General features: G+C 38.5%; 1 long non-coding RNA gene across 1 annotated transcript in view; it reads left to right on the forward strand.

Annotated features, from left to right (window-relative positions):
- Window positions 1-19,845, forward strand: part of LOC148131833 (uncharacterized) — a 501,829-nt gene extending 481,984 nt beyond the window's left edge. The window contains exon 3 of the long non-coding RNA XR_015747165.1: window positions 19,473-19,845. This is a non-coding gene — a long non-coding RNA (uncharacterized LOC148131833). The remainder of the gene's footprint in view (window positions 1-19,472) is intronic.
- The last annotated feature ends 515 nt before the right edge of the window (window positions 19,846-20,360 follow it).

The following is a 20,360-nucleotide window of genomic DNA, read 5'->3' on the forward strand; positions in this document are numbered from 1 at the left end:
CAATTACTCTAATCACTAATCAATTAATTACACTAATCATTAATCACACTGTTCATTTAAATTCACTAAATCATTGATTTTACTATTCAATTAAATTACATGAATCTTGATCTTTTAAACTAGTCAGTAATCATACTATTTGCACTAAACACTCTAATCACACTAATCAATTAAAACAATAAATCAATTAAACCATTAGTAAAATAATTTATAGAAATTGATTATCTAATCGTTGATATAGGTGATGAGGTAGAAAAGTTGTAAGTTTTGAGGTAATGAATTAATCAGTGTTTGATTAAAGTAATGAGGTAGTATTAAGAGTCTGCAAGGAAAGGGTTAATTGTTTTACTAGCAGCTGTAGTTGACTGAATGAGAGGAATTTATTGCTGTTTGAATAGCAGATCGCTATTACTCTGTAAACAGGAAGTTGTAACACAATGTTCAAAGGGTTTTTATCCGAGTGAAGGCAAGGGCTTCACTTCTAAGAATAGAGGAAACCAACTATTCTTCTCTCCTTTTTGCAAGCAGATTTTGATTCAGCAGAGACAAATTGAGCAGTTTTCAGGGAGGCAACAGGAAACTTTTTGTTTTTGTTTTCCCTTGATGAATGAGATTTCTGGGCCCCTCCTGGTTAACTAAATACACTTTCAAAGTTTGTTGCTTTTAAGAGAAAGAGGCATGTCTTGCACTGGCAATTCGAACAGTTTATATTTTTACTGTGTAGACTCAGATTTGTATTGAGCATTCACTCCTGGCTTCAATATACTCCTGCTTCTATCACTCCTGGCTTCAATATACTTCTGCTTCTATCACAGGAAATAAAATTGCTTCCAATCTTCACAGGAGTTCAGTTATAACAGTACTTCCCTACTTATTGGAAGTCCAAAGTTACTGTCCTTTTAAAGATGGAGTCCGGATTAGCAATTTGGTTAAGAGAAAAGAGGGAAGAGGGAAGTGGGGGCGGCAGGGGGAAAGCAGTCTGCTTCACACCCTGGCTGCAAACTACTGAAGACAGACTCACAGATCCCAGTGATCACCGCCCTGCAAGGATTGGATGAATCTCACCGACTCACCGTACTGCAAGGATGATCATTCTCTTGGCTGAGGAGGAAGAAGCAGAGCAGAGCCAAATCCGCCTGGAAAGCTTTCATTCCTCGGAGTTGGAGGGAGAAGAGACAACGAAGTTGCGCGCTCGAACTGAAGCCACAGTTGTAGCGCTCTACGCTCTCGCCCAGCGATCCTCCCGGCCGGCGCTCCTCGGGTTTTCTTCCCTCTCTCTCTCTCTCCAGTCTAAAGGAGCTCCCGGCGAGCTGCAACGGTGGTCACGACATTATGGTTACGAATTATGGACCTCCCCCTTCTGCTGCTGCTCCCCAAAGTCCAAATTACTTTCCCATCTCGTACAATCCTGAGTTAATCACAACTAGCTTATTGAAAAGTTTGTAGTAGCCTCTGCCCAACCCATTTCTCCATTTGTTGATATTCAGTTCCCGATCCTAGTAGGAATAGAGAATGAATTGCTTTTCTGGGTCTCTTATGAAAAGATTCTGTAACATCTTTGTTCCCTAGGCCACCCCTCTGGAAAACTTGCAAGAATCGTTTTTCTCGCCATGTACATGTATACATCTGAACTAGACTCCGTTGTTTCTCTGTGTCATATAATGGATGTGGGTATACCCATAATTTTGTATTCATGTATTCTGTCATGGTTATGTAGTGTATATTGGTGATCCTTTAAAAGCTATGTGCAATGAAATTTCATTTTATTATATGCAGATTAGTGCACATTCAAAGTGACAATAAAGTTATTCTAAGTTCTAAGTCCTCTTTGCTGATGATTCTATTGAATGATTTTGAATAGCAATAGCATTTAGACTTATATACCACTTCACAGTGTTTTATAGCGCTTTCTAAGTGGTTTACACGGTTAGTATATTGCCCCCAACAATCTGGGTCCTCATCTTGTGGAGAGAAAGAGGAACAAATGAAAATATATTTTCTTGTTCCTGTTAGAGATGATGTTATCATGAACCTTTTTTACAGTAGTTCATTTACTGATTCAGCAAGAATCCTACAGTTTATTTTTGCCATTCAACAAGTCAACAAGAATTCTCAGCTACTGTACAATCTCACACTTGGCTACCACATCCAGGACAACTATTTGAACACCCTTGGCACTTCAGATGCCTTGCTAGACATGCTTTCAAATGGAGAAGCCAATGTTCCCAACTACAGCTGTGGCAAGAAGGACAACCTGATGGCTGTTCTTGATGGATCTCTTGATGACATCTCCATTCAGATGTCAACATTAGTAGGCACCTACAAAGTCCCACAGGTTTGTTTTTGTTTTTCTCTATCTGTTAAAGTAAGCAGGGTAGTGGTGGGTGGGTAATCGATTCAATCATATCTTTTCTATGGAATTCATGAGCTGCTTTTCACCATGGCCATTGTTATAGCTAGGGATTAGGATCCACAATGGGAAGAGGCCTAAACATTTACTTGAGCAAAACCTGAGCAGCTGGACACAATGTTAAATATGAAACATTTTTCGCAAATATGGAGAGGTTTTTTCCTGAATGCCATCACTCTGCAAAACAGCTATGGCAGCTGAATTTCAAAGCTTCTTTCTGGATGCCTTACAAACTAATTCCAACAACACCGTCAAATTATTTAGTTAGACTAGTACTATTCTTCTTCTCAACCTTCCTATTAAATGTCTCTTCCCTCATATGACTATAACTTTATTGCTTGTATCTTTACAATTATTATTGTTTTATTTTTGTCCCAGTATTATTTGATTGCTTATTAGTAACCTATGACTATCACTAAGTGTTGTATCTTATGATTCTTGATGAATGTATTTTATTTTTTCTTTATGTACACTGAGAGCACATGCACCAAATACAAATTCCTGGTGTGTCCAATCACACTTGGCCAAAGAAGAATTCTATTTTATTCTATTCTATTTAAACAAATGTCTAAAATGAACTAATTTGCATTTGCAGTGGTCTAGAGATAGAAGGGGACATGGTGGCTCAATGACTAAGACACTGAGGTTGTCGATCAGAAAGGTCGGCAGTTTGGCGGTTTGAATCCCTAGCAATGCAAAGCAGAGTGAACTCCCGTTACTTGTCCCAGCTCCTGCCAACCTAGCAGTTCGGAAACATGTAAAAATGCAAGTAGATAAATAGGGATCACATTGGTGGGAACATAACAGTGTTCCGTGCACTTTTGGCATTTAGTCATGCCAGCCACATGACCATGGAGATGTCTTCAGACAGACCTGGCTCTTCAGCTTTCTAATGGAGATGAGCACCACCCCCTAGAGCCAGAAACGACTAGCACGTATGTGCAAGGGGAACCTTTAGAGATAGAAGACATAAATGTCTATTGTCTGAATGTCAATTTTAATAGAGAAGAGAAAGGACAGTATCCTAGACCCCAGATTAGGCCAATGATTATATTAAATCTAGCTAATATTCTGCATTAGGTATTCTTGATATGGCTTAAGGATTAATAAAAAGAAACTATTCTAAGGTGTTCATGAGAACCACATTGGATGTATTAAAAGCTTACATTTTGGACTTGATCTGATCTAAATATAATACACCATTCTTCCTTGTTTCTTCAGATCAGTTATGGAATTGTTTCAGAGGCTCTGAGCGATAAAAGTCAAATTCCATTTTTCCATCAGATGCTTCCAAAAAATGGGATCCAGTATCCAGGAATTGTCCAACTCCTCCTCCATTTTAGTTGGACTTTGATTGGTCTCTTTTCAACAGACACAGAGGAGGGAGAGAATTTCACGAGAACTTTCACTCCAATGCTTGTCAGAAATGGAATCTGTGTCGTTATCTCACAACAATTCCCAATGACTAGACCTACAGAACATCTCAGGGATGCCATCTCTAAATGGAGGAAAGTCAATGTCTTTGTTCACTTCATAGAATTTGTTTCCCTTGAAGATAGATTTCTCCATATCCATATAATAATTGAAGGTTTGTTAGGACCCATTGAAGGGAAAGTCTGGATCACCACAATCATGGAGAAATTGACAATTCCAAGGGAGACACTTTTCAAATATATCCATAGCATTTGGACCTTTGCTTTTCAGGGGAAAAAATGGCCAAATGATGATGCCTTTCAACCCAGTCTTTTTAAGGATTCCAAATTTGAAGATCAGTCTTTTCGCTGTTCTTTTTAAATCATGTTCTCTCTGTCAAGGGCTGGAGACGATGCACCCAGATAGCATCACTGGACATGCACAAGAAAAAGGACAGAATTCAGATAAAAAATGAGCACCGGTTTTACAGTGTTTTTAAGACTTTGGCCCATGTCTTGAATGTTGCATATTCCTCAATATCTAGGAGGAGAAAAATGGAAGAGAAAGAGAGATTAGAGGCACCAAGGCAAGAACCATGGCAGGTATGCGGTCCTGACAAGGATCCATCAAACCTAGTTCCTATTTAGAAAAAATAATCCGATGCTGATGTAGGGGAACCATTTCAACTTACTTGTTCTTCCAAACACCAATAGGTTTGGTCAAGCTGAGGCCAGATTTAGCTCACAAGATCATATTCCAAATAGCTGGCACCGTGACAATTATATTTTGATATTAAACACTGCTATTATAAAAGAATATAAAATGTATACATTGTAAATAAATTCCTATATTTATAGGTTTGTAATTAGCATGATAGAACTTTACATTAATAAATTTCAACCAAACCTGGGAGCATTTAGCCCAACCCCTCCTCACTGCAGGAATCCAATTAAAGCTTTTCAGACTGATGGCTGCTCAGTCTTTCCATTTAGCCATGGTGGCACAAAGGTTAGAGTGCAAATATTGCTGGTTAACTCACTGCTCAGTGCCAGGAGTTTGATCTTGAGCAACTCAAGGTTGACTCAGCCATGCATCCTTCCAAGGGTAGTAAATGGGTACCCAGATTGTTGGGGGCAATATGCTGATTCTATAAACCACTTAAAGAGGGTTGCAAAAGCACTGTGAAGTGGTATATAAGTCTAAGTGCTATTGCTATTTAGGCAAATAATGAAGGGGGAGGGATTGAACATCTCTTGTTCACTGGCTCAGCTTTAAAATTGCTCCTCCTTTTAGGATGTTTCAAGTTGCTTTCAAAATCCCTGGATGTTTCAATTCTAGTTCCATCCCTTTCTGGAGAAGAATGAGTTTTACAATTTTTCTTGGGAAAAATTGTACTTGGACCAAAATGGAAATCTAGCAGCAGATCTGAATATCATAAGTTGGTTGCTTGTCCCCAAGGAGGAGCCCATCAAAGAACAAGTGGGGAGTTTTGAAAGACAGAGGCTTATTATCAATCAACATGCTCTTTCACGGCTAAAGTTGCTCAACAAGGTGATTGAAAATATTGGCAACTTTTCTCTGTCTGTATGGTTGGTGTTAGTGTCCCCTGAAAGAGCAGGCTCAGATATTTTTAAGAGCCCATATCTGACCAGAGTTATCTATGCCCCACTGGGATAGGCGTCCTGCTGCTGGGAAGGTGATCTCAGGTGCTCTGTCAAAAAGGAACCTCAATGAGCTGTCTGATGTGAGATAATGCCTTAATCGAGAAAAATGGACTGAAAATGACTTTGACACCCCCTCCTTCTTGAAACTTGAAATAATGATGGCCAATTTATAATGAAATGCTACTTAGATTTAGCCTTTGGCTTGTGAGCCATGTAAAAACCTCTTGAATGAAATTGTTTATCTTGAATGTCAGCTACCTTAAGTCTCCCTTTGAAACAAAGAATTCTCCAAATTTTAGTAATAACAAAAATGTGGGTCTGTCTCTTCATGTCATTCAACTGTAGTTCTAATTTTGGGAAACAGTAGAGGACAGGTGGTTCTGGAATGCTATGGTTCTTGGGCGCTCAAGGAGTTGGACACAACTAGCAATTAACAGCAAAACTGTAATTCTTCAATGGAAAGGACCTTGTCTTGGGCCTTAGAAATATACCTTTCCCACACAGGGCTCCTACTCACATCCCATGTGCTGCAACAAAAGATGCCTGACTTATTCTTTTTGAGTGACATGTTCTCATGATTTCATCTCTACTCATCCTCACTGTAGTTCTACAAACAAGGCAGTAATGTTTAGTCTTATTTCAATAGCATGGCAGCTATATGAATTGAAAATATAAATGTACAGATATAACTAAATAATACCTCATTTGAAATTGACAGCCCTAGTATGTGAGGAATTTTTTCTTTATATCTTAAATGGAACAAGGATTTGGATTATTTTCAAAGGGGAGTGGCTTTGCAATATTTTATGTTTTCCTGATCTACAGGTGAAACTTGAAAAATTAGAATATCGTGCAAAAGTTCATTTATTTCAGGAATGCAACATAAAAGGTGAAACTAATATGTGAGATAGACTCATTACATGCAAAGCAAGATAGTTCAAGCCGTGATGGTGAAGCTCTCACTCCTGGAGCACTATCTCCCTATAAAGCCACCACCTGCACCAGAAATCACTTTTAAAGCTGCTGCTTGCACCAGTAACCGTGAGTAAACCTGATCCCAAAAAACAAGCCCCAAAACGCTGGATTCTGAAGCCATGGAGCCCTAATAATGCTAGCAGAGCTCCTGCTAACTGATCCAGAGCCCTCCTCTCCTTCCCCAGAGAAGTGAAGCTCTTTCCATCGAGCCCTATTAACCACACTGGTGGAGCTCTTGAACTGGATCACTTGGATCCTGCAGAGTGCAAACAACGTACCTTCATTTAAATCCCTCACACAGCTGATAGAAGTATCTTCCCCGCCAGACAACGCGTTTCCATTAATATCCCCCACACAGTTTCCCCAGAGCCACATCGGACAGCTGGCAGGGAGAAACAAGGAGGGAGGAGAAAGCCCTGAGGTTCTTAGGAGCCAAAAGTCACCCTGGACGGCAGAGGACTGCTTCGGTGGTCGAGAGGAGAGGACAGTCTCCTTGACTGACCCGAAGAAAACCCCTCCATCCGAACTAAAAAGAGAATTGCCAGCATGGCTAAATCAAAACCAGTAAGGCAGCTGAGACAGAAGTGAAAAAGAAAGGAAAGATCTTGTAACAGCGTGCTTAGTCTTGGTAAGAATCACTCCAATTTCTGCAGTGGAATTTTCCTTGGAAAGTGGGACTCAAAGGAGGAAAATAGCTGTGATTAACGATCTGGAGTGACTGTCAGATTTAGTTAAAAAAAAAGATATTGTAACTAGAAGTAACTTTAAAAGTAAAGGACAGATTGGATTGGTTAACCCAAATTTCTGGACTGTATTTTTACTACTACTCAACTTGAAGAACTTTAGGAAACTATTGCAAAACAATCTTATTCAGAGACATATTGATTGTAGTTAAAGTGTTTTAATTCAGCGAGTTTTGCTCTCTTTCAAAAACCCAGCGTGCTTTGAACATCTTGTTACAGCCTTTTGTTTACAGAGTAATAGCAGCAGCAATCAGAGCAATAAATTCCTCTCACCCAGTCTATCACAGCTGCTAGTAAAACAAACAACCCTTTCCTTGCAGACTCTCAATACTACCTCATTACTTTAATCAAACACCCATTAATTCATTACCTCAAAACTTGCAACTTTTCTACCTCATCATCTATATCGATGATTAGATAATCAATTTCTATAAAATATTTTATTAATGGTTTAATTGATTTATTGTTTTAATTGATTAGTGTGATTAGAGTGTTTAGTGCAAATAGTGTGATTACTGACTAGTTTAAAAGATCAAGATTCATGTAATTTAATTGATTAGTAAAATCAGTGATTTAGTGAATTTAATTGAACAGTGTGACTAATGATTAGTGTAATTAATTGATTAGTGATTAGTGTAATTAATTGATTAGGCTGATTGTTGCTTAGGAAAATTATCTGACTAGAGAGATTACTGCAATTGATTGATTGGTGTGATATTGGCTATATTGATTACCCAAAATTGTTCCATTAATTAATTCAATCAACGTACTATCTTAACAAACCTACCATGCCAAGAAAAAAATCCAATGCCAAACCACAACCTAAAGAGAAATTAATCCCCACCAATGAACCACAAGACTCCTGCACATGCCTTAAATGCTACAAAACTCTAAAGGATAATGAAAACTCCATCAAATGTTCTCTGTGTAACAAATACGCTCATCATGACTGCTTGGGATTACCCGAGCAAATGATTCAATACCTAGAATCATCCAATGAGTTTCCATATCTCTGCAAATCATGCAGACCCAAACTGGATCTGTTGGAAAGAGTTGATACCATTGAAACACGATTAACATCCCTTGACACCATAGTAGCATCCCTGGACGCCTTAAAAGAAAGATTATCCAACCTCGAAAAAAAAAGACACAATGCAAAAACATGAACATCCAATAGCTACAAACCACATCTCTACCCAACAACCACAACCCAATCCACAACCCAATCCACAAAAAAACATAACCCAGACAAATATTGATATCCCAATCCTCATCAGAGAAGCTGTTGAGCGTGAACGGAAACGTCCAAACGCCATCTTATTTGGTCTAGAGGACATCAATGATAATGATGACATCACAACTGTCTGAAACATCATCAGTGATTATCAAGCATCAACCATCTCCCCTGATGAAATACTTGACATTTCCCGCATTGGCCAAGAGCTCAAAAACAGAGACGGCTCTGTGGCCCCACGCTTCTGCAGGGTCATTTGCAAAAATGAATCAAGCAAATGTAAATTCATTTACACTATAAATTCACTCGCCAAAACCAACACCAACCATAAGAACCTCCGTTGTCGCCCTGACCTAACCATACAGCAACGTGCCCGCTCCCGTGTACTCCGCACTGAACTCAAAAAACGTCTAGACAATGGAGAGAAGGACCTGTACATTGACTACCATGCTGACTGTATCAAAAGTAAGTCACACAACCCGCAACTCAGCTTTAACCATCAACCACAACCCTACCTCAACCAATCCACCATCACCCAAGACTAGGCACGCACTCCCCTAACTACCTCAATTCCAACTACTGCTGGCCTTAAATGCAAGCTACTCAATGCAAGAAGCCTCGCGAATAAAATACCTGAATTTTTCCTCCTACTAAATATGGCTAAATTCGACATTATATTTGTCTGTGAAACATGACTCAACGCATCTCTCCCTGACTCCATTACCACAGTAAGAGACTATCATGTTTACCGATCAGATCGTGAAATTCGTAGAGGAGGTGGTGTTGCTATCTTCTATAAAAAGTCCTTACATCTAAAAAACATCCAAGTTACCTAGGAGCTTGCTCTTCCTGAGACCATCATCTGTGAACTATCCTTAAATATCACAATTCGATTCTTACTATGTTACAGAGCACCTGATTATGACATCGAACATGTAAACAAGCTAAATACACTACTAACATGGGCAGCATCCTGCCCATACCCTTTTATCTTTCTTGGTGATTTCAATCTACCTCATATTGACTGGACCCTAAATGAATGTACAACTGAAACCATACACGCAACCTTCTACAATGCTGTTACAAATCTGGGACTGGAACAACTAGTAACCAACAATACTAGACTTAACAACTGCCTCGATCTCATCTTCTGCAATAGTTTGAATTTAATTTACGGATTACAAACTAAAGAACCCTTTTCCAGCAGTGACCACAATATGATTGACTTTTGTCTCAACATACGCCCACACAAAAACCACCACAATGATGTAATCCCCAATTATAACTTCAAAAAAGGCAACTATGATCTTATAGACAACGATCTCTCATCCCTTGATTGGCAATCTCTATTCACTGGATGCAATACTGTTGAAGACCATTACAACATATTTTTACTTGAAGTCAAAAGAGTCATCAAACTATATGTACCAACAACAACTCCCAAAACAAAACAAAAAAACAGATTACCCATAACAATAAGGAAACTTCAATCCAAAAAGAGATAACTCTGGCGGAAAAACAAATCTGGTCACGTTGCCAATTTCAAAAGCCGATACAAAAATTTATGCCACCAGATAAAGACCGAATGCACCAATTATCACATTAAACAAGAGGAAAACCTTCTAAGCACCAATTCCACCCGTGCTTTTTACAATTTTGTAAACAACAAACTAAAAGACTCAAGGTCCATCCCACCCCTGATAGGACCTAATGGTAAAGACTGCAACAACGACGCCATTAAAGCCAACATCTTTAACACATTCTTCGGCTCAGTATTTGTAAACAGCAATGGATCATGCCCAGTATTTCCTAGCCGAACCACAGATAACTACAATGATCTAATACATATTGATTTTACAGAAGACAATGTTGAAAAAGCACTTCGCAATCTGAAACCATCTCTATCTATTGGACCGGATGGAATATGTGCCTACTTCTTAAAAAAGCTTCCCACTGCCATAGCCAAACCTCTAAGCATAATATTTGAAAAATCTTTCAGGACCAGCTCCTTGCCTAACCTATGGTCACAAGCCACAGTCATCCCCATCTTCAAAAAGGGAGACCCCAGCCTAGTTGAAAATTACAGACCAATCTCCTTATGCTGCGTCACCTGTAAAGTCATGGAATCAATTATTAACCAATCCATCATCCTCCACTTAGAGACAAACAACCTACTCTCCAATAAACAATTTGGTTTCAGAAAAAAACTATCCTGTAATCTGCAACTCTTACACTGCAAAAACATATGGATGACACAACTCGATCAGGGCAAAGCAATAGACGCAATCTACATAGAGTTCTGTAAAGCCTTTGTTTCAGTGGTACACGACAAACTACTCCTAAAAATAAAATCCTATGGTATCTCTGGACAACTGCATAACTGGATAGAAGCATTCCTGTCAAACAGACAACAAATGGTCAAAATTGGGAGCGTCCTATCAAATTCTGTACCTGTCAATAGTGGTGTCCCCCAAAGCAGTGTTCTAGGACCAACTCTCTTCATACTCTACATAAATGACCTCTGTGATCATATTAAGAGCAACTGCGTTCTTTTCGCTGATGATGTAAAGCTGTTCAATACCACAGACAATACTGCTACCCTTCAAAAAGATCTTGACTATGTATCAGAATGGCCAAAAAAATGGCAACTTCAAATCTCAACAAATAAATGCTCTGTCTTACATATTGGCAAAAAAATAATAATCAGAAAATAAAATACAAGCTGAATAGTCAAGATCTTGTTGATGATCCAAGCTCTGTAAAGGACCTTGGAATACTCACCTCTAATGATCTAAGTGCTAGAGCCCACTGCAACTACATAGCCAAAAAGGCATTAAGAGTTGTTAACCTAATCCTACGTAGCTTTTTCTCTGGTAATATCACTCTACTAACTAGAGCATACAAAACATTTGCTAGACCAATACTCGAATACAGCTCATCAGTCTGGAACCCACATTACGTATCTGATATTAGCACAATTGAGAAAGTCCAGAAATATTTCACAAGAAGAGTTCTCCACTCCTCTACTCATTGTAGAATACCTTATGCCACCAGACTTGAAATTCTAGAACTAGAAAACCTTGAATTACGCCATCTTCGGTCTGATTTAAGCATGGTATATAAAATCATACACTGCAATGTCCTACATGTCAATGAATACTTCAGCTTCAACCATAACAACACAAGAGCACACAATAGATACAAACTCAAGGTTAACCGCACCAAACTTGATTGCAGGAAATACGACTTCAGCAACAGAGTGGTCAATGTCTGGAATACTCTACCCGACTCTGTAGTTTCTTCCCCAAACCCCAAAAACTTTAACCTTAGACTGTCTACTATTGACCTCACCCCTTTCCTAAGAGGTCTCTAGGGGGTGCATAAGCGCACCAACGTGCCTACCGTCCCTGTCCTATTGTTTCTTTTATTTTTCTTTTATTTTTCTTATATGTACCCATTTCATGTATTCATAACTATGTATACACTTATACTTATTATCTTGTAAACAATTGACAAATCAAATAAATAAAATAAAAATAAATAAATTGAGATGATAATGGCTTACAGCTTATGAAAACCCCAAATCCACAATCTCAGAAAATTAGAATATTGTGAAAAGGTTCAATATTCTAGACTCAAAGTGTCCCACTCTAATCAGCTAATTAAGCCATAACACCTGCAAAGGATTCCTGGGCCTTTAAATGGTCTCTCAGTCTGTTTCAGTAGGAATCACAATCATGGGAAAGACTGCTGACCTGACAGTTGTGCAGAAAACCATCATTGACACCCTCCATAAGGAGGGAAAGCCTCAAAAGGTAATTGCGAACGAAGTTGGATGTTCCCAAAGTGCTGTATCAAAGCACATTAATAGAAAGTTATGTGGAAGGGAAAAGTGTGGAAGAAAAAGGTGCACAAGCAGCAGGGATGACCGCAGCCTGGAGAGGATTGTCAGGAAATGGCCATTCAAAAAGTGTTGGGGACTTTCACAGGGAGTGGACTGAGGCTGGAGTCAGTGCATCAAGAGCGAACACACACAGACGGATCCTGGACATGGGCTTCAATGAACAACAAACAACGTCAGAAACGTCTTATCTGGGCTAAAGAAAAACAGAACTGGTCTGTTGCTCAGTGCCAAAGTCCTCTTTTCTGATGAGAGCAACTTTTGCATCTCATTTGGAAACCAGGGACCCAGAGTCTAGAGGAAGAATGGAGAGGCACACGCTGCAAGATGCTTGAAGTCCAGTGTGAAGTTTCCACAGTCTGTTTTGATTTGGGGAGCCATGTTCTCTGCTGTTGTTGGTCCACTGTGCTTCATTAAGTCAAGGGTCAACCATCTACCAGGAGATTTTGGATCACTTCATGCTTCCTTCTGCAAATGAGCTTTATGGAGATGCTGACTTCATTTTCCAGCAGGACTTGGCACCTGTCCACACTGCCAAAAGCACCAAAACCTGGTTCAATGACCGTGGGATTACTCTGCTTGATTGGCCAGCAAACTCACCTGACCTGAACCCCATAGAGAATCTATGGGGCATTGCCAAGAGAAAGATGAGAGACATGAGACCGAATAATGCAGAAGAGCTGAAGGCCGCTATTGAAGCATCCTGGTGTTCCATAACACCTCAGCAGTGCCACCGGCTGATAGCTTCCATGCCACGCCGCATTGAGGCAGTAATTGCTGCAAAAGGGGCCCAAACCAAGTACTGAGTACATATGCATGCTTATACTTTTCAGAGGTCCGATATTGTTCTATGTTTTGCTTTGCATGTAATGATTCTCATATATTAGGTTCACCTTTACATTGCATTCCTGGAATAAATGAACTTTTGCACAACATTCTACTTTTTCAAGTTTCACCTGTATTACTCAGAAGTTTCTTTCTTAAGCAGAGTTTCATTTTATTTCAATCAATCTAATAAATAAAAATTTGACAGATATTTTGGAATGAACTTTGCTTTTCTGCTTAGTCTCTTCCTCAGTCCAAAGGTGTGGACAATTGTCACCCTGGATTTGTGATACGGGCTCGGAAAGAAGAACCAATTTGCTGCTATGATTGTATTCCTTGTCCGGAGGGGACCATCTCCACACAGGAAGGTATGTTATACCAGAAGAAAAGGCATTGGATTCAACGAGAGCATTTCATCAAAGTTCATGTTAAAAGATATGTGTAAACTTGACTATTTTATTCTTCATTGCTATTTTCCTCATGTCCAATTTATTCCATAATGGGAGGAATAAGATCTTGAAGAATAAGGCAGGAAGGGGTGGAAGAACATAGTGGAATAGGCAAGATGAATTGTGCTAAAGGGAGCATCTTTTCTACTTGTCAGCTTGAAAGTTTATTTCCATGTTCACCATCTAAATCCTTTGAAAGTTGAGGAATGGTTTCAGGTCAATGTGTTTTGCTCATCCAAACCAATTTTATCTTACAGGCCAAAAGATATATCAGTCAGTCAATATTTATTAAGATCATAAGAGAAAGATCTACTTGGGAGATTAGGAAGAGTGTTTGGGTTCAATGAACAAGAGCAAACAAAAGACTTAATATTGAAGTTTACAGAAAACCCACATACAGTGATCAATATTTAGATTTTGATTCTCACCACTCACTGGAGCACAGCATGGGAGTTATCAGAATCCTACACCCCCAGGCTATAGGTTTACCTACCAGCAAAGAGGGAAAAGAAAAAGAATTAAAGGACATCAAGGAAGCCCTCAGAATGTGTGGCTATCCCATTGAGCGACTAAACTAGGTGCACAACCAGAAACTAAAACATTGCCACTATGTGGATCCTCAAAAAGCTTGCCTTTTGTTTGTTTTTGTCGCAGCTCCTGCCCTATTGAACACCCTCCCCATTGAAACCCAACAGGCCGCCCACCCTCCTAAAGCTCTGGAGGTTGTTCTTCCAGACATTGGGATGAAGTGAGGTCAATGCCAGATTACAACAATGTAGATTGCCTCAAGGAAGGGTGATTGTGGCATCCATTATTTTGGGTTTTATTTATTTATTGTTTATAAGATAATATATGTCTATATATTTCAGTTTACCAATTACTATGGCTTTCCTGTCTCTCAGTATCAGCTGTCATCCAAAGAAGATCTTTCTTATAAGGTGAAATGAGAAACTATAAAAATAATATTGCTTACTCTCTTCTCAGATACTGAAAAATGCACCAAGTGCCCAGACGATAAATATCCAACTGGTGACAGAGTCCAATGTATCCCCAAAAGAATAACCTTCCTGTCCTATGAAGAACATCTGGGCATCATCCTGGTCTTCTTTGCTGTACTCTTGTTTCTAACAACAGGCTTTGTTTTAGTCATATTCCTTAAATACATAGAAACTCCCATTGTCAAAGCCAACAACCGTGACCTCTCCTACATCCTCTTGGTCTCCCTCTTTCTTTGCTTCTTGTCCTCCTTTTTCTTCATTGGCCGACCAAGGAAAGCCACCTGCCTTTTCCGACAAACAGTGTTCAGCATCGTCTTCTCAGTAGCTGTGTCTTGTGTTTTAGCCAAAACAATCATGGTAGTACTGGCCTTCCTGGCCACGAAACCGGGGAACAGGGTGAGGAGATGGTTGGGGAAGAGCTTGGCCAACTCCATCATCCTTTCTGATTGTGCTGGAAAAATTGTAATTTGTGCAATCTGGCTGGGAGTTTCCCCTCCATTTCCTGATTCTGACCTGCACTCCCAATCAGGAGTGATCATCCTTCAATATAATGAAGGCTCTGTCACCATGTTTTATATTGTTCTCAGCTACATGGGTTTCCTTGCTGCTATTTGCTTCACGGTGGCTTTCCTGGCCAGGAACCTTCCTGGTGCGTTCAATGAAGCCAAATTGATCACCTTCAGCATGTTGGTCTTCTGCAGTGTCTGGATCTCCTTCCTGCCCACCTACTTGAGCACTGTTAGGGATATACCCTAGCAGAATGTGCACAGCAGTCAGGCAGTCAGGCGAATATGAGAGAAAGCGTTTTTTAGTTTTCACACTCAGTAGAAACGGATACACTGTCTTAGTTGAATAGTTTATTCCATTAAGAGTTTAGAAGGGTCAAACAGTCCAAATATCATTCACTAGTGTTCAGTCAGTTCAGTCTGGAGATTGTTCAATTGCCAAAATCCAGTGTCAAGAAAAAGTCAGTTAACTTACAATGTCAATCCATAAATCAGTCCAGTAAATATCTTCTCACAGTGGATTAGATATGCAGCATTCAAAACTCTTTCCTCCTTCGACGTCAGCAACAGGGAACTCGCAGAACAATCAACCATCAATCCAGTAGCAATCCAGGTTTTCTAGCTCCCTCTTATGGCAGTTTCTCAACCACACCCAAATTATATCATTTAGAGTTTAAAGTGAAAAACATTTAAACTTTGCTATCATGGTTTATATATTATTTACCCAAACAACGTTAGGTAACTATGGTTATTCCTAACATACTCCCCTTTTGGGTAACATAAAAATATATACATCTCTTTGCAATCTTAACCCATAATCATCACAACTTTCTTTGTGTTTGATTGAACCTTGGGCCTTCGTAAATTGATCAGCTATATTGTCTTCAGACATACAATATTCCAGTCTTATCAAATTACTTTGTACACATTGCCTTACATTTAGATATCTAAGATCTGTATGCTTAGTTCTCGTTTTCACAGCAATATCTGTAGCCATTCGTATGGCTGCTTGATTGTCCTCATATACTACAATGGAATCATTCCCATATCCATTAGCAATTGTTTATAAAGAATCAAATCAGTACACAACAAAGATAGACATGAAAATTCTGCTTCCATTGTAGACATACTTATGTGTTGCTGTATAATTGACCTCCAACCAATCAGTGCCTTTCCTAACAGTATAGCCACACCTGAAGTTGATTTCCTAGTGTTTATGTCTGTTGCAAAACTTGCATCAGCATATGCACTTAAAATCAGATCATCTTTTGGCTCCAAATACAATGCATAGTGCATTGTCCTTTTAAGATATCTTAAGATACGCTTTGTCTCTTGCCAGTGTCGTTCAGTAGGTTCAGCGTTGAATCATGCCAATTGATTAACGCTATACGCAATATCTGGCCTTGACCAATTACTAATGTACGATAGACTACCAATTAGCGATTGATAGATAGCTTTATCAAACTTTGGACTTTGAATATCAGTGTGGCTAAATTCTTGACTCATTGGAGTTTTAGCCGGCTTACAAAGTTCCATCTTGTATGTTTTTAGTAATTGATAAATCTTATCATCTTGAGATATCTTATAGCCACTTTTGGTTTTATTTATGGTTAATCCTAGATACTGCTTTATCTCTCCTAGTTGCTTTATTTTTATCTTCTTACCTAATAATGATATTATTTCAGTAGCTTCATTATTAGTTTTTGTGATTAAGGCAATATCATCAGTGAATAATAATAACAATGATACTGTTCTATTAGTCTTTCTCTTAAATAAACATGAATCAGCTAAACCTGCTTTAAACCCTATATTGGTTAACTCCTTAACAATATATTGGTTCCATTCGTAACCAGATTGTTTTAATCCATAGAGACTCTTTTTAAGCTTCCAACAGTCATTATTTGTTCTATCGTTCTTAATTCCTACAGGTTTCTTTAGGTATATTGTGTGCTGCAATGGTGCATGCAGATAGGCAGTTTCTACATCTAAGTGATTTTGATATAGTTTTTCTTAGCTGCCCACACTAAAGCTGCTCTCAAGGTTGTTGCTTTTAGACTCGGTGCAAATACTTCGTCATAATCACTTGCAGTTTGATTAAATCCTTGAGCTACCAACCTAGCCTTATGGGTAACAGTTCCATATTTACCTGTTTTCAATTTAAATATCCATTTACAGCCAATGGATTTTTTACTTGGAGGTATTTTAACGTTTTCATAAACTTCCATTTGTTTCAGTGAATTTAGTTCCTTCTCCATCGCTCTATGCCAATTTTCTTGATCCTTTGCAGGATACATTCTAAGTTCTTCAACAGTAGTTGGAACTTTACTAACTTGGCAAACTACACTTGCTTGGTACCTGTCAGGTGGTCTGGTTTCATGTGTTGAACATCTAGGTATTACAGGGCTTACAGGTGGACTTTCATGTACTACTTGTTCCTGTTTATCTACCTCATCCTGTTCATCTATTCTTTCCTGTTCTGGTTTTATGAGCTCTTCCTGTACTTCTTTAATTGTTTTGCTTACTGATATATTGTTTTGATCTTCTATAGGTTTCTATGATTATATCCTTACTTGAATCTTGCTCCAGTTTTTCCCATCCTACATGTTCAAGGAATTGTGCACTAGCACTATAGTAAACTCTAGGTGTACCCTTTTCCCAGAATCTGTATGATTTGTGATTAGATTCATAACCTACAAAGAATAACTTTTTAGCCCTATGCTGCCCCTTATGTCTCAGTTGTGTAGGAATGTGTACCCATGCTGGTGCTCCAAATGTGTGCATGTAGCTTAGGTCAGGTTTTCTACCATGCCACCGTGTGAATGGTAATTCACCTGTTGTTGTGTTAACAACATTATTTAATATATGATTACCACACATTATTGCTTCTCCCCACAATGTTTCAGGTAATCCTGAATCTGACAACATAGTACGAGCCATTGCTTGTATTGTTTGGCCTCATCTTTCTATAAAAGAATTATGTTGTGGCCTATATGGTGCAGACTTTTTATGTTCAACACCTGCCATCTTCAGTCTATTTTGGAATTTCTTATTTATAAATTCCGTACCATTATCAGTTACAAGAGTTACTAGTTTTCTTTTAGTTTTTCTTTCAGCAAACTTCAACCAATTAAAGAAATTCTGATATGTTTCCGTTTTACTCTTCATTAAATAACAGAAACCATATCTTGAGTAATGATCCATTATGCTTAATATATAACGAGCACCTCCCATACTAGGTTTTTTAGGACCTACAATATCAGCAAATACGACCTCTAGAGGCTCTTTAGTTTTAAATCCATTAATTCTATTTGCTGGTATTAACTTGCTCTTTTCTTGACTGCAAGCATTGCAGTGCAAATACTTACTGCAAGGCTTCAGTTTTATACCTTCAGACAGTTCAACCGTTTGCTTGAGCATTTTAAAATTTATATGCCCTAAACGTCTGTGTAGCAAATGCATGCATTCGTCATGAGGCTTAACGTTATTATACACTGTATTAGCCACCTCTAATTGATTATCATTCAATACATACAATTCATCTTTTAAAGTTGCAGTCACTTTTTTACCTTCCTTTTCTATTATGCAGTTTTCTCCCCTAAAGGTAACTACATAACCTAGTTTAATCAAAACTCTAACTGAAAGCAAATTAAACTTAAGTTGTGGTACATACAACATTTTAACATTTTCTTTTATACACGAACAATGTGCAATACCTTCAGCTTTTGCTTTCATTTTCCAGCCATTAGCTAACGATATCTGTTGTGAACTTGTTGACATCTTAATAAATCTTTTCTTATCTTTTGTTATATCTACAACCCATAAATTATTATTTACAATTTTGCTGCTATACATGGCTATTTTTCAAAAAAAAATTCATCTTTTTGATGCTTTTTGGCATTCTGACGTTTTCCTTTTTTGCAGAATTTAGCCAAATGTCATTTTCCTCCACAATTAAAACATGTTTTAATTGTATAGGCTGTTGAAGATAATTTCTCTTCTTATGGTTGTTCCCTTCTCAGTTGATCCCTTTCAAGCCTTCTCCTGGCTTCTTCAATTAATCTGCCAGTAATGTCAGTTAATGTGAGGTTATCTTTTGGCAGTACTTCCAGTGAAGTTACATAGTCGTCATAGCTCTCATCTAACGAAGACAAAATTATATAAACCTGATGCAGTTCTGTGAAGATAAGTTCTTTTTCATGCAGTTCCTGAAAAATCATCTTCATAGTGTTTATATGAGTCAACATGTCTCCATTCTTTTGAAGATGTGTTCTGAACAGCCTCCGTGTAAGATTTATATGTGCTCCTACACTGTCTCGAACATAAATCTTCTTTAAATTCTCCCAACACTTAGCAGCTGTTTCTTCTCCACGAATATGGACAAGCTGCTGGTCACAGAGTGTCAGTCCTATTATACATAGAGCTTGCTCAATTTTCAGTTTATATTCATTTATTTTCTGGGCATCATTCTCATCTTCCGGATCCCAATCATCTACCTCTGGTGGGTTTTGAATTATACTCCACAAACCTTCTCTGCGTAGAAGTAGACTGCATTTCATAGACCATGAAACATAGTTTGTTCCATCCAGTTTGGATATTAGAGACAAACTTGGTAAATTGACTTGTGCCATTTTTCTTTGGATATTAAACTATAATAAACTAATAAAACACACCTGTCGGTTTACAGTATTGTGTAACTACACTAACTCTCAATTTATATAAGCCTGTTGTATCCTGGTTAGTCTGACTGTGCAGGCTGGGCCCATAACCAGTGTTAGGGATATACCCTAGCAGAATGTGCACAGCAGTCAGGCGAATATGAGAGAAAGCGTTTTTTAGTTTTCACACTCAGTAGAAACGGATACACTGTCTTAGTTGAATAGTTTGTTCCATTAAGAGTTTAGCAGGGTCAAACAGTCCAAATATCATTCACTAGTGTTCAGTCAGTTCAGTCCGGAGATTGTTCAATTGCAAAAATCCAGTGTCAAGAAAAAGTCAGTTAACTTACAATGTCAATCCATAAATCAGTCCAGTAAATATCTTCTCACAGTGGATTAGATATGCAGCATTCAAAACTCTTTCCTCCTTCGACGTCAGCAACAGGGAACACGCAGAACAATCAACCATCAATCCAGTAGCAATCCAGGTTCTCTAGCTCCCTCTTATGGCACTTTCTCAACCGCACACAAATTATATCATTTAGAGTTTAAAGTGAAAAACACATTTAAACTTTGCTATCATGGTT

Source organism: Notechis scutatus, chromosome 2 (genome assembly GCF_049901735.1).
Source record: "Notechis scutatus isolate UNSWTSFEM ecotype Mainland chromosome 2, rNotScu1.2, whole genome shotgun sequence".
Lineage (NCBI taxonomy): Eukaryota > Metazoa > Chordata > Lepidosauria > Squamata > Elapidae > Notechis > Notechis scutatus.